Source organism: Leuciscus leuciscus, assembly GCF_965113295.1.
Source record: "Leuciscus leuciscus genome assembly, chromosome: 1".
Classification (NCBI taxonomy): Eukaryota; Metazoa; Chordata; class Actinopteri; order Cypriniformes; family Leuciscidae; genus Leuciscus; species Leuciscus leuciscus.
The window spans coordinates 53,139,831-53,155,802 of NC_138725.1; the positions used below are offsets into that span (position 1 = coordinate 53,139,831).

Genomic DNA, 15,972 nt, shown 5'->3' on the forward strand with positions numbered 1-15,972 from the left:
GTTTAAAGCTTCATAAAAAAATTATTCCACAGTAAAAACTGCTTAAAATTTGGATTTCGTTAGAGTGATAGCTCTACTATAATGGGATCATGTCCAATTTAACGCACCCTCTGAGGCGGCTGAGAACCAGCGCCGCGAAATGGGCAGAAAATACATTAGGCGGCTCATTGTGCACTGTGTAAAGTTCCAAGTTTAACGCTTCATAAAAAAATTATTCCACAGTAAAAACTGCTTAAAATTTGGATTCCGTTAGAGTGATAGCTCTACTATAATGGGATCATGTCCAATTTAACACACCCTCTGAGGCGGCTGAGAACCAGCGCCGCGAAATGGGCAGAAAATACATTAGGCGGCTCATTGTGCACTGTGTAAAGTGCCAAGTTTAAAGCTTCATAAAAAAATAATTCCACAGTAAAAACTGCTTAAAATTTGCATATCGTTGGAGTAGTAGCTCTACTATAATGGGACAGTGTCCAATTTAACGCACCCTCTGAGGCGGCTGAGAAACAGCGCCGCGAAATGGGCAGAAAATACATTAGGTGGCTCATTGTGCACTGTGTAAAGTGCCAAGTTTAAAGCTTCATAAAAAAATTATTCCACAGTAAAAACTGCTTAAAATTTGGATTCCGTTAGAGTGATAGCTCTACTATAATGGGATCATGTCCAATTTAACGCACCCTCTGAGGTGGCTGAGAACCAGCGCCGCGAAATGGGCAGAAAATACATTAGGCGGCTCATTGTGCACTGTGTAAAGTGCCAAGTTTAAAGCTTTATAAAAAAAATAACTCCACAGTAAAAACTGCTTAAAATTTGGATTTCGTTAGAGTAATAGCTCTACTATAATGGGATCTTGTCCAATTTAACGCACACTCTGAGGCGGCTGAGAACCAGCGCCGCGAAATGGGCAGAAAATACATTAGGCGGCTCATTGTGCACTGTGTAAAGTGCCAAGTTTAAAGCTTCATAAAAAAATAATTCCACAGTAAAAACTGCTTAAAAATTGCATATCGTTGGAGTAGTAGATCTACTATAATGGGACAGTGTCCAATTTAACGCACCCTCTGAGGCGGCTGAGAAACAGCGCCGCGAAATGGGCAGAAAATACATTAGGCGGCTCATTGTGCACTGTGTAAAGTGCCAAGTTTAAAGCTTCATAAAAAAATTATTCCACAGTAAAAACTGCTTAAAATTTGGATTCCGTTAGAGTGATAGCTCTACTATAATGGGATCATGTCCAATTTAACGCACCCTCTGAGGCGGCTGAGAACCAGCGCCGCGAAATGGGCAGAAAATACATTAGGCGGCTCATTGTGCACTGTGTAAAGTGCCAAGTTTAAAGCTTCATAAAAAAATTATTCCACAGTAAAAACTGCTTAAAATTTGGATTTCGTTAGAGTAGTAGCTCTACTATAATGGGATAATGTCCAATTTAATGCACCCTCTGAAGTTGCCGAGAAACAGCGCCGCGAATTGTGCAGAAAATGCAATAGGCGGATTATTATAGATTGTGTAAAGTGCCAAGTTTAAAAATTCATACAAAAATAATTCTACAGTAAAAACTGCTTAAAATTTGGAGTTCGTTAGAGTAGTAGCTCTACTATAATGGGATAATGTCCAATTTAACGCACCCTCTGAGGTTGCCGAGAAACAGCGCCGCGAATTGTGCAGAAAATGCAATAGGCGGATTATTTTCCATTGTGAAATGTTAAGTTCAGAAATTCATACAAAAATAATACTACAATAAAAAATGCTTAATTTGGATTTCGTTAGAGTAGTAGCTCTACTAACTTCACAATGCTACAGTAAAAATGTCTAAATTTGTTTATGGTGACAGTCAAGCACAATGGGTATAATTGAGGCAACTTTTAACGCACCCTCAAAGGCAGCTGAGATATAGATCCCCCCAATGGGTAATGGGTAATTTTGGCCTATTTCATGGGTCCATAATTTCAAAATTCTACAGTATAAATATCTGAAATTGTGCATGATTATATTCAAGCACAGATGCAGGATAAAGCATCAGTGAAACACCCCCAAATGGGCCAACAATGTGATAACTCTTCTGTATTGTCAGATTTGGTCCATAACTTTAAAATGTACAGTAACAATGCAATGGCTCTTTCAAGTCAATTCAATTTAATTCATACATACATTCATTTGTATAACACTTTTCACAATACATATTTCAAAGCAGCTTTACAGAAAATGCAGATTTCTGTTACAAAACCACAGTAGGATTTTATGAGATATCAGAAAGTACAGTTATAAGATAGAACAAATTAGTATTTACAAACGCATGAATTTTAAGCAAAATTAATGTGCATTTTAAAGCAATGATAAAATGATCATTTATATATATTTATCATATAATCAGTCTTCATAAGGGGCTGGATCCAAGCTGGAGCATAATATCTGGTTACCTTGTGAAATTTTAATTTGTAATAATAATAAAAATAAATAAATAAAAGTATTCAATATATTTATTTTTAAATACATTTAAATTATGTTATTTGCAATAATTAAAGATTGATGTAGCCTATAGGCCTCATTATATTTTTTACAGTCATTTTATGTTATTATTATTTGTTATTTACCTTTCAAAATAATGTATTATTATTTTCTGAAAATAGATAGGCCTACAATATAAACAGGGTCCCTAAAAAGTGTAAATAAGAGAAAAATATTTTTACAGTCCATTTTCGCTGATATATCAGTGTTATTTGCATTTAAAAAAAAAAAAAATATTCTTTTCTTCTGAAAATAGACACAAAAGTAACACAATTCCGTTAAAAAACGCGAAAAAGAGAAAAACCGCACGGTCCCTAAGTTGAGCGTCAATAAGAAGCCAGCAAACGCGGAAGTTCGCGTCATTTAAGGTGGAACGGATAGCGTCAATAAGAAGCTGCGAATAAGAAGCTGGATTCAGCCTCGTTTTTTTTTATTTGTATATAAAAACATTTTCTGGTGTTATTTTTCGATTACAGCCAACGCCATGACTGCTTTTTTCTTCTTCCATTCATAGAAATAAGGAAATGAACCCACTTTTTCTTTGATTATGGCGGGGAGGGGAAATCTATATCTAAAATAGAGCAACGTCATGCACAATAATTTGCACTAGTCATAATGACGTTTGAGATATCTTTAACTTTCATTCTACCTAGTCAAAACTGAATTACAGATATCTGCAATTGTCATTTAAGATGTGTGACGAGTTGAATGTCGTTTTCAATGAGGTCATTGCAGATATCTGTAATTCAGTTTTGCCTAGTCAAAACTGAATTACAGATATCTCTATCTGTCGTTTCGACTAGTCACAATTACGTTACAGATATCTTGAATGACAATTCCAACTATCCAAAATGTAATTACGAATAGTCAGAAAGACATTGTTGATATCTACAATGTTAATTCCGGATAGTCAAAATTAGCTTTTAAATGTTAAAACGGCTTGCCATACAAACAAGCCTATTGCTAGTGCAGCGTGCGTCAAGTATATGCAACCCGGTATCACGACAAGACGTGAAATAATCACGTTGGTCCCCTTTGGAAAACGTGTAGATGTCACAGTTTAACGCCCTCAAACGTGAATCTTACACGTCCTCAAACGTGAATCATACACGTTTGCCATTGAAGATATCTGTACAATTTCCTTACCATTTTATAGATTATAAATGTAAGATCCCTTCTACTCCCACACCTAAACATACCCATTTTATGAACAATATTAAAATGATAAAACGTATGGACAGATATGTGTATGAAAATTGCATTTTTATGAACAATATGGCATTAAAAGATAGTTTGAGCCACGAATCCTACCCCTAAACCTAACCATAACCATTTCTTAAAACTACCTAGGCAACAATTATAAAGAAAAACAACAGACAGACGAGTATAATCACAATAATTTATTTATCGTTCCTAATAACCATAATATACTAACCTTACAACACAACATCGATTCACAAAATACATCAATTTTATTAGCTTGATGTAATCCAAACCTTCAGAATCCATATATTATTTGCAAGAAAAAGATCCAAACTCAGCCCTTTATCCAGTAATCGTCATCTTGACCGTAAACGTCAAACCCCGCGCTTGTTATGAATTCAAATTCAAAAATTGCGCCCTCAAGGTTACTATGGTTACGGCAATATCAAACGCTCATTGGCTCTCGCCTCGCCTGCTTCGTCACAGATTACGTCATGCACATTCACATTTGAAATGAAGCGCGCAGCCCTCAGAGCGAACCGAACTACCGAACCGAAGACGGATTAACATTTTCATGGATTTGAATTAATAACTTAAATTCTGCTCTGTTACCTCATACAAAACCACTGCCAGAGAGGACTGCGACACATCGTCACGTGAACAACTTTTGGTACCGATTTTGACATTTTCTCAATAAATACATTATTGTGGATTATACTTGTCTGTCTGTTGTTTTTCTTTATAAATGTAGCCTACGTAACTTAGTTTTAAGAAATGGTTATGATTAGATTGGGGTAGGATTAGCAAACGTCCCGGGATAATGGTACGTGTAAGATTCACGTTTGAGGGTACGTGTAAGATTCACGTTTGAGGGTAACGTTACATGTGTATGATTCACGTTTGAGGACGTGTAAGATTCACGTTTGAGGGCGTTAAACTGTGACATCTACACGTTTTCCAAAGGGGACCAACGTGATTATTTCACGTCTTGTCGTGATACCGGGTTGGTATATAAGCTCTGCCCGCTTGAGGTGCGCCGCTTCCCGCTCGCGGTGTTCTGTAGTTTACTAAAAGTTTATTAATTCTGAACGTGTCGTGTCTCGCGTGTCCATCTATATTGCACCACCAAATGCTACACTGCACTCCCTTGTGAAGTCGATTGGATGAACGGTTCTCGAAATAATCAAAATGCAAACGGACATATAGACACATAGAGATTCCTGCCTTTATTAGATTGAAGAATATGTTCAGCACCCTCTCGAAGCTTTGAATATTCGATGTTCATTACTACCGCAGCTTCGAAGCTCAAAAAATAGTAAATTCGCCTAGAGCGGCAGAAGTGCACGCGCCGGCCCTGGTTGCAATCAGGTTGCAATACACGCGTTAAGTTTTGTAAGCTCCGTGCAACTGCTGCAGCGGACTATTACTATTAGGCCTACTAGAATATTAGAAATCTAATACTCAAGCTGTTTTCTCATTTTTCTACTCTTAATATTAAATAAAAAACGACTGAATGAAAGATACACGGATTCTCTTGAACCACCACCGCGTTTGCGGCAGAAAACTACTGCAGTGCAGCCAAAATGCTCTGTTCGACTTATCTGAGATCCTTTACTCTTGCCTGTGGATGACCTGTGACCTACTTTCTGTAAGATCTGAATTTTTGAACTTGAATTTTTGAACTTGAATTTTAGAAAACTGAATTTGAAGTTCCGAATTTCTTCATCTTGAAAACTTGAATCTGTATTTTTTTAAACTGAATATTTGCAATATACGAATTCAGAACAAAAAAACTAGCTGTTTGAAAATACATGTCTATAAAATTCAGCCATAAAAACATTTCAATTTGTTAAATTTCAAATGTTCAATATTCGTTAAAAAAAAATCAAATTCTGAACTATTTAAACTACCACCTAAAATTCAATTTTTTTAGATTACACTTGCAAATAATTCAAATTTACACAATTCAAATTCAAATCGTTTTGTCATATTATGAGCTCCATATGGAAGTCAATGGTCCCCCAGAACTGTTCAGTTTCCCACATTCTTCAAAATATCTTCCTTTGTGTTCAACAGAACAAAGAAATGTATACAGGTTTGGAACAACCTGAGGGGGAGTAAATGATGACATCATTTTTCATTTTTGGGTGAACTATCCCTTTAACCTATTGTATCCCGTTAAACTTATGTAAAAAAAAAAAAAAAAACTGCCACTGTGACAATCTTTTTTTGTATTATGGGAGAGCATAGTGGTGCCTATATATACAACTTATAATCAGATATTTTATTAAAGGGGACCTATTTACAGTGGTAAAAATCCATCCACTCCTCTTTTTTTAATCCTCATAAATCATAAGCAGTGTCTCAGAACAAACCATTTGCAGATTCTAGCTTTTGTGACATCACATTGCACAGGCCCCGCCCACGACTGCTGATGGACTCTGTCCTATTAGCATAGACCCCATCCTGAGAGCAGTACACAGTCCGCCATGTTTATCTACTCGCCAGAGCATTTAACAGCAGCATTCAAGTAAGAAATGTATTCTTATTAAAGCTACTAAAGTTATTTAATCAAGAGCCATGAGTGATTTTCTGTTTTTCTTTTGTTGTTTGATTCATATTAACAGCATATATATCAGTACACTCAAAAAAATAAGCTGTTGAACTAACTTGATTAAATTAAGGAAAACTTTTCCACGAAAATGAATTACATTTTTCCAACAAAATCTAATTTGTTTGAAATGATTTATTGTAATCTTGTTGTATGAACTTAAATTCATTTAGTCATTCCTGCTAGATTTTTGCAGGATTCATCTAGAAGTTTTGTCAGGTTGACTACATTTAGTTTCTGCCTAAAATCGCCAACATTATAATTTTTGCTATTTTGACTCTACAGCTATTTCCAATGATAGAAGCTGCTAGTGTTCAATTAAATTAAAACCACTTTGCGAAAGAGGTTTAATGCATGTATAGTGTATACTGAGTGCCCACAGCCCTAATCTAAACACAGTAGCCACTCTTCTGCATGGTAACCACAAAATTCAAAAACATTACAGAAAGTCCTCTAAGTTTCTAACATAACTGAATATTAACTAACAACATCTTTCCATTTACAGAAAAACACATAAAATAACACTTTAATCCCTAAATTTACCCTCCTAATGCAGTCCCTTGCAAAGCATGCTGGGAACTACAGATCCACTGCCCAGTTAGTTGTCAATAAAAATTATTCATGTAGTTTTCACACAAATTAAAGCAACACTAAGTAAAAATGTTTACCTTAAAATAATGTTTCCAAAATCATATCAGTGGTTCATCAAGTCGTGACAGGGTGAACGGCACTTCTGGATTCGCTTTGCAGCCTATATCTGCTATAACCACACTATGCAAGTTTGCCAAACAGTGTCGCGTTTCTGAATGAGACATAAGAAAACTAAAAATTTGACTTGCTTAACGGCAAGCGTTACAATAGTCATTATTTAGTTTTTCTTCGTTTCTGATGTCGCAATACATCATGCTTTCATGAAATCATGCAACATACTCTACCTTGTCTGTGGACATCATTCATTCCAAAGCCGGTGCTAGATAAACAGAGAGCGTGCGTGCGACGGTAGACTGCGGGCGGCGAAATTATTTACGACAGCGGTAATGGACAATTCCGCTTCCAACCTGTAGGGTGACCGAAGAGGAAAAGTTCCTTAGTGTTGCTTTAATTAAGTAAACTTCAGTTTTAAATATATTAGGTTGATTGAACACAATTAAATGAAGTTGTGACAAAATATTAAACAATCGTGTTACTTTAGCTTATTTTAATTCATTAAATTTAACAAGAGGCAAAAATAATATCATGCTGCTTTCACTTTAACATAGCCTATCTAATATACACTTGTGATTTCTTTCCCTGCTGTTTACTTTCACAGACATAACGACTGTTAATGTGAACTTTGTGCGCCGTCTGACACAGTTTTGATCCAGTTTTGAAAACTGATCCAGTTTTCTGTGCGCTCAGAAAACCATATATCAGATTTAGATTCAGTTTAGACTGATATGGCTTTAAAACGCATGCAGATAATAAAAAAAAGTGAACCACAGAAACTCAAAACATGACCGTGACATTTTTTTACTGTAATTAAAGTCAGTAACTGTTTTTATAACAGTAAGTATTGTGAAAAGTTATAAATATTAACATTTATTTTACTTATATTATGGTGGCTGTAGAAATGTGAATTCCATGTAAATTTTCTTGTGATATACTGTAGATGTAAGCTGGACCAGCCCGACAACATTTTTGGTACCACTGTTCTCAAAGTATAAATGAGTAGAAATATGCTATTACATACATACATACATACACACACACACACACACACACACACACACACACACACACACACACACACACACACACACAACTTGACAAAGAGTATTGGAGAAGCTGTACTTGTATGCCTTTTACCTGCAGTAAACAAAAAAGCTGGGACGTTTCCAAGATAGCCAGTCACTGAATTGACTTGCATTAAAGGGATTTTGGTTCCATACAAAGTCATTAAAGTAAATCATGTAGTTATAGCTAGCCTGGAAATCCAGACCTAAATCTAAAAGATTAATGGTCTGGCGTCGACTAATGAAAATCGCCCAGCTCGAGGGGCGGCACCAAGCGTGCATTTGAAAATCTCACTGCACGCAATTGGATAACACTACGACCAATCACAACAATAAACCCCAGCTACATTGTAGCAGCCAAAGCCGTTTCAAACAACTGGTATTCATCCGTAGCCATCTTGCAATGTTTACTAATGACTTCGACGTCACAGCGCTGTCGTCATCTGTTTAGCTCGCCTCTGGCCCGCCTATATCAGATAACCCGATGTGATTGGTGCAGCTCAGATCGAGGGGCATATTTAATGAGCATCATTACTCGACACCAGAGTAACTCGCTGAGCAAATTCAACTTGTGCTCTCGCGAGAACTCTGGATTACCAGGGTAAGTTATAGCAAGAATCTTGGCAAAATAGTCTCAGAATTGACCTATTTTTACTACATTGCCTCTTATTTTTAGTCCATGAAATCTGTACAAATTGTGTTTAGCCGAGTCTACTGACTTTAGATCAACATGCATTGCAGCCAGTGTTTGATAAATAAGGGGTTTGTTCTTCGGTAAAACCCAGCAAGGTTCCCGGCTGTGTTTCTCAGCAGGTGCCAGGACCTGCTGGGTTTTGGACTAGGTCAGCCTGGAGGACTTATCACATGGGAAAATGGGTGAGAATGCAGTCAGCAGTGCACCATGTCATATTTCAGTCTTCCCACCATCTTTTCAGTTAAAGCTTGGACTGTGGAGCTTTATTTTAGGACTGCCAGAGATAGAAATCTTTGGAACTGACTAAAAAGCCTTAAAATACGTACTGACAAAATAAAACGCCAGAGAATACACCCCCGGTACAGGTCACAGCTTTGGTTTGGAGAGACCTGAAAATCAAAAATTGATGCTACTAAAATCTCTGAGAGCTTTTGAACCATTCATGTGCATCAGTACAGCAGCCATAAAAAGCTTTACACGTTTCATTAATGCATTAACCTTTATATTGTCCAGACTGCATAACTAGTAAAACTAGTCAACCTCAAGCACAGCTCAAGCAATATTATGGGAACAAAAGGTTACAAATGACTTTTCAAGCAATAAAATCACTCAATATGTGCTACCATGTAAAAAAATAAATAATAAATGCTGCTCAAGCCTTTTGTTCCATCAACAACAACATCCATTTACACCATTAATTTCCCTGGGCTCCACAAAAAAATAACCTGCATAATTCCCAAATTTAAAGCAAATTAAAGAGACAGTGTTTACCCGTTGGTCCTGGTTATCCCAGAGGCAGATGAGGAAGACCTTGTAAGAGACTCTAGTTAAGAGTTCAGAGGGAGTATTTAATGTCATAATTTACTTATGATAGATTTTTGCACCCCTACAGCTGCTCGCTTAGGAGACTTCATGTCTCCTGTTGAGCTCCAGCCCCAGGGAGAGAGAGACCGAGTGGGACAGTTTAGCTATGATGGCATGAGTCAGTATCTCTCCATCTAGGTAAACGTGCTGTGAGTCAACCTACCTCTGCTTTGATACAGATAACCTGTATACAGTAGGTTTACATTTGTGGACATGTCCCAAAATGCTATCAGGTGAGGATTTTTGTATCACCCATTATTTTAGATCTATATAATTTTGTACTTATTTCTTTTAAGCATTTCCTTTCTGACGTTAGTCAGAGGTGCCATATTTAAAGCTGTAATTTTTTCTTCATTAAAAAAGTTATACACAAAGAAATTATGTCATGTTCACATGACCAGCTGAATACTTGATCTTGGTAACCATCCTTTTATTTATGGAAGTAAATTTATTATGTTACCGCCTGAAAATATAAACTACAAATTGCCACTTTATATCATACAATTGTTTCTTTTTCTCGCAATTATGGCTATACAGTATATATATATATTACTGTTCAAAACCTTGGGGTCTGTACGGTTTTTTATGTTTTTGAAAAGGCTGCATTTATTTGATACAAAATACAGTAAAACAGTATTATTGTTAATATATATTAAAATAAATGTAATTTTTAAAATGTAATTTATTCCTGTGATGCAAAGCTGAATTTTTAGTCGCATGATCCTTCAGAAATCATTCTAATACGATGATTTGCTGCTCAAAAAATATTTATTATTATTATCAGTGTTGAAAATATTTGTGGAATATTTTTGTGGAAACCATGGTCCATTTTTTTCAGAATTCTTTGATGAATAGAAAGTTTAAAAGTGCAGCATTTATCTGAAATAGAAATCTTTTGATCAATTGAATGCATCCTTGCTGAACAAATATTAATTTGTTATTAAATTATTATTTAAAAAAAAAACTTTTAAACTGTAGTGTATCTCAAAATAGCAAATTTATTTATTTAAACTCAATTACCCGTTTTATTTTTACTGAGGCAGAAATGGGCTACCACAGTTATTGGACAGCTTCTCTCATGGTTGACTGCAACGAATGAACTGGTAACAGAAAATTGTTAAACAAAAAATAATTACTGGGTGCACCTTTATCTTGATTCAAATGCAAATGTCAAGCAGCCATATCACCCTGTAGCCCAAGACTGGTTGCCCACTGAAGCCAAGCAGGGCTGAGCCTGGTTAGTACCTGCATGGGAGACCTCCTGAGAAAACCAGGTTGCTGCTTGAAGAGGTGTTAGTGAGGCCAGCAGGGGGTCTGTGTGGGACCTAACGCCCCAGTGTAGTGATCGGGACACTATACTGTCAAAGAGCACCGTCCTTCGGATGAGACGTTAAACCGAGGTCCTGACTCTCTGTGGTCATTAAAAATCCCAGAAAAAGAGTAGGGGTGTAACCCTGACATCCTGGCCAAATTTGCCCCTTGCCCTCTGTCCATCATGGCCTCCTAATCATCCCCATATACTGATTGGCTTCATCACTGTCTCCTCTCCACCAGTAAGCTGGTGTGTGGTGGGCATTCTGGCGCAATATGGCTGCCGTCGCATCATCCAGGTGGATGCTGCACATTGGTGGTTGAGGAGATTCCCCCTTCCATGTAAAGCGCTTTGAGTACCTAGAAAAGCGCTATATAAATGTAACAAATTATTATAATTATTTTATTATAAATGAAGCTGTAAGGGATGGAAGTACAGTCCATTCAAAATGTCTTAGTGTTGCATACCTGATACATTAAAACATTTCCAGTGAACAAAAAACACCGGTTGTAAAAATGTGAAACTGACACGTAGGACATATTGAACAGACTGTGTCCATCACTCACAGCCCTGTTTTGATTTTCATCAAATTCTAATGAATGACTGATTTAAGCTGGTTTTAGTTCACATTCTCAACCATGCTTTCCCTCTTTAAGGTTACTGTAGTTTTAATCTTGCCAGTCCCTGTCATGGATGGAGCAGAAATGCATTTACTCCCTCAGTGAGAATATTAACCCCTCAGAACAGCAGGTTTAGTGAATGTCAGAGCTAAAACTCTGAGGCTGGATGCTTTTCCCTCTGCTCTGTCTATCTGAATTTATGGACTCTATTCATTTCCTCTGCTGGAATTCCTTCACACAGGAAATGAATCATGGATTCTGACATATAGTCATAGGAGGGTTTCTCCAATAAGAGCAGCTACGGGTGATAAATGGAGGAGTGATTTCCCCCACAATTCGTTGCGTTCTCTATGTCACCGTGGGGCCGACAGAATGTGACATTGACCAGCACTGAACGGCATTTACACTTGCAGAATTTTTAACCTTTTTCCTGCATTTTGATCGTTCGTAACAAGACCAAAAAGCTATTTAACTTCAGTTATTATAGTACTGTAACTCATTCTCCAACAATTCAAGACTTTGTCCACATTTCTTTCTGCATTTCTTGTCTAAGCTATCATTTTTCATAGTTTGCTATCTGTCTCGCTCTTTCTCGCTCTCCTCCTCACTATCCTTCCCCGTCTCCTGTCAAGTTCCCTTAATCACAAATGGCAGGTTATTGATTTGTGGTTGGGGCATTTTTCAGAAAATAGCACCTGACTGACAGTGCATCCATGACCAAAACATCATTCTCTTTACAGAGACATGGTTTGTGTGTGTGTGTGTGTGTGTGTGTGTGTGTGTGTGTGTGTGTGTGTGTGTGTGTGTGTGTGTGTGTGTGTGTGTGTGTGTGTGTGTGTGTGTGTGTGTGTGTGTGTGTGTGTGTGTGTGTGTGTGTGTGTGTGTGTGTGTGTGTGTGTGTGTGTGTGTGTGTGTGTGTGTGTCTCAGCTAAGTGCAGGCATTATTTATTTATTTTTTTGATGCATTTCTCACGTTGGGGCAAGGTTGAGGAATCAGACCTTCCCTGACTATAAAAAAAGGAAACAGGCCAGCTCACGCACAATCGTGATTAATTAGCTGCCCATCATGACGGCTGTGGGTTCTAAGAATGGATGGATTGGCCATTAGAGCTGAATGGAGGAGAAAGAGGCCAGCAAGGTAAGCTGTCTGGGGCCTGACGGCTGAAGACACGGCAGGGAGACAGCACGTTTGCCCAGTCAGACTAAAGTCTGTGCTATTGCCACACACACACACACACACACACACACACACACACACACACACACACACACACACACACTCATGCTCACACTCACACTCACACAGGCATACAGTATATATGCAGATTAGTTGCCCCATTTTCACAAACCATCATTTATAGAATGAATGATATGACACAACACACAAACTCACATATTCTGTAAGTCACACAAAAAAATATTTGATCAAAAATACTGTAAAAAGAGTAATATTAAGGACATTTAAAAATAACTTTTTTTATTTTAGTATATTTGAAAATGTAATTTATTCCTGTGATGCCATTACTCCAGTCTTCAGTGTCACATGCTCCTTCAGAAATAATTCTATGATGATTTGTTTCTAATTAGTATCAATGTTGAAACAGTTTCATATTTATTATATTATATATTATATTTATTATAAGATGCTGAATATTTTGTGGAAACAGTAATACATTTTTTCAGGATACTTTGATGAATAGAAAGGTCAACAGAACAGCATTTATTTGAAATATAAATCTTTTGTAACATACTTTGTTCGTACAACGTATATCAAATCAAGAGATATAAAGACAAATCACACTTTAAGCTAAACATTTCACAAAAAGAATTGTGTGATATGTGCCACTTGCAATGTAACCGTCAAACATTTTATGTGATTTAAGTCTCCAAAAGTGCCCAATCAACTGATTGACTAAGAATAGCGTAATAAACATGTGCCTTTGCAAATCTGTCATAATTAGCTTACCCGTGTTTGAACTCTTTTCATGAAGACCCAGGCTAAGTTCCTCTGGCACAACGGTCCCCAATAATTCCTTCCGTGCACTATTCCTCTCTCCCTCCCTCGTCTGATGTATCCCACAGTGAGCTCTGTCAGAAGAATTGGTTATCAGCACTCTGAACCGCTAATTATTCAGTATCCTATATCTCACATTCACAAATAACACCTAAGCTTTATTTAAACTTTGCTTCCAAACAAGCAGCTACTACTGTGACTTTACAAGAGCTAGCCATATATGGTTGTGCTGCTGGAGACTTCAATCTTCAAATCGAACTTCAATCGAATCTTGATAGACCATATGCACGCAGTGGGACCTGACATTTCAAAGCGTGAAAACTGATTTATAGCAACCTTAAAGTTTGTTTCATCAACATTGGTTGATAAAATTGACGCTTTGTCTTCCACATCCTGTGAAGAGCTTGAGTCGAGGTCACACAATATCTCTAATGGCATCATCATACTTGCTTTCCAGTTACAATGTTGCACCACATGACACTGGTTTACGATTCTGTGGACAGGTTACATTTTGCAAGTCCACCTCTGCTGCTGTCTGTCAGTCAGCGTCCAGCTTGTTACTGGATAGGATGCTCCGGATGTATGTTTTGTCATTTTATCAGACTATGGAGGGAAACATCACCTCTACTAATTGCATGTCCCTACCAGTGTTAGTTTAGAATTATACACTATTATAGTTTGGTTAAAGTAAAATAATTTGAGTTGCATTTAGTTGCATAGTTAGGCTACTTATAGTTAGTAGAATGTCTAAAATGGACCATTGAAATAAAGTGCTAGTTTTTATAAACATTTTGAAAAGCTTTTATTTATGTTTTTGGTTTTCAACGTTATTTGTAAATTTGATTCTTTTTTATTATTTTTTATTTTATTTTATTTATAGGTTTCATTTTAGTTTAAGTTTTTATTGATTTCCAGTTAGTCATTTTTAGCACTTAAATATAACAAGTTATTTATTTCAGTTAGTTGCCAAGGCAGTATTTCTAATTCTCGTTTAGTTTTTCAGTTGCAAAAAGTTTTCTAATATTTATACTTTTTTATATCAGCTTTATTCCAATAAACAGAAATGTTTTTAATAGTTTTAGTTTTTTATATTTAGTTTTTATTTATATTTTATATTTATATTTAGATCACAATGAAAAAAAAAAGATTTCTTTTGAAACAATTTTCACTCAGAAATTGCAGGTAAGTTTCTCAAATAATTACACAGAGCAATAAACACTGAATTAAATGTAACATTTTGAAGTAGAAAGACTGAAATAGTATTTTCTTGTAAAACTTACTCCAACGATGTGTTTCATTTACAACTTAATTTTTGTAAATTTTAGAAAAATAATTTTTACAGTGCATATTTGCCCTCCTCATGCCCTCCAGGTTTAACTGTGTCAAATCAATATTGCATTTCTACTTCCATTACTCTTTATTGCGCCTTTCACCCTGTGTGCCTTGTCAGACTGTAAAACATTCCTTTAAACATTTTAATTCACAATGTAAGGCCCCTTTAAACCACCCTCACATATACACTCAAGTGTACACAAATAAACACATGCACACAAGAAAGATATTTTGAGAGTGCCATCTGTGATCGTGCCAACACAGACTGAAGTTCCTGTAGATGTCTCTCTTGTTGATCAATCCTTAATTATTCCCTCGACTCCTCTTCTGGCTCACTGCCCTTCAGTCCCACACTCTTAATTACTTCTTTTTTTTTTAAAGAGAAACAAACAATTATGCAAAGATCTTCACTCCCTTTATTTATGGAGGAATACCTTTGGGAGGAAGAGTTGGGCAAGAGAGAAGTTAATAAGTGCTCATCCTTCTCTTTTTTTGCCAGATAAATGAATTGTTAAACAAAACACCTCCCCAAACTTGCAGCCTGACAGCAGGCAGAGTCCCAGAAGGCATTGCAGCATCAGTGGATTTTTGTCTGAGCACCGTGATTGGTTAGATCTCTGGCTCCAGTGTGGCCGTGAGGCACAATCGGACACGGCACTGTTGGAATCTCTTGGCCCGGTCGATGGGGCTTTATTTAATGGCTGCTGCTGTTTCCTGCTTGTACACGATAGTGTTGAATGAATTAGATTTGTGGCCTCTGCGGCTCACAGATCAGCCATGAATAAATATTACAGCATATATTTATGACGTATTGATTTGTCTCCTTGCTCAGACGGAGAGCAGATTATGTACAGCGGGCGGTTTGTGAGTCGAGGGAGTGTGCAGTGCCGTGCGCCGTTCTGCTTTCCTCTGGAGGAGAACGGTACCTATTAGCTGAAGTCAGCGTGACTTTGGTTGTAGGTCATCTCTCATTAATATGAGGTGATTTCAACAAGCCACCTCTTATGCCTCAGATGACCACACTAATTAAAACAGTCTCTCA

The 15,972-nt window shown here is 36.9% G+C and overlaps 1 long non-coding RNA gene across 2 annotated transcripts in view; it reads right to left on the reverse strand.

Moving 5' to 3' along the window:
- The window catches only part of LOC309479572, a 77,363-nt gene that overhangs the window by 31,898 nt on the left and 29,493 nt on the right, over positions 1-15,972 (reverse strand). Inside the window, exons 2-3 of one of the 2 annotated variants that reach the window (XR_014199318.1) lie at positions 13,551-13,672; positions 10,673-10,752 (exon numbers count right to left, since the gene is read on the reverse strand). This is a non-coding gene — a long non-coding RNA (uncharacterized lncRNA). The remainder of the gene's footprint in view (positions 1-10,672; positions 10,753-13,550; positions 13,673-15,972) is intronic. The other variant, XR_014199317.1, reaches the window with a different exon arrangement.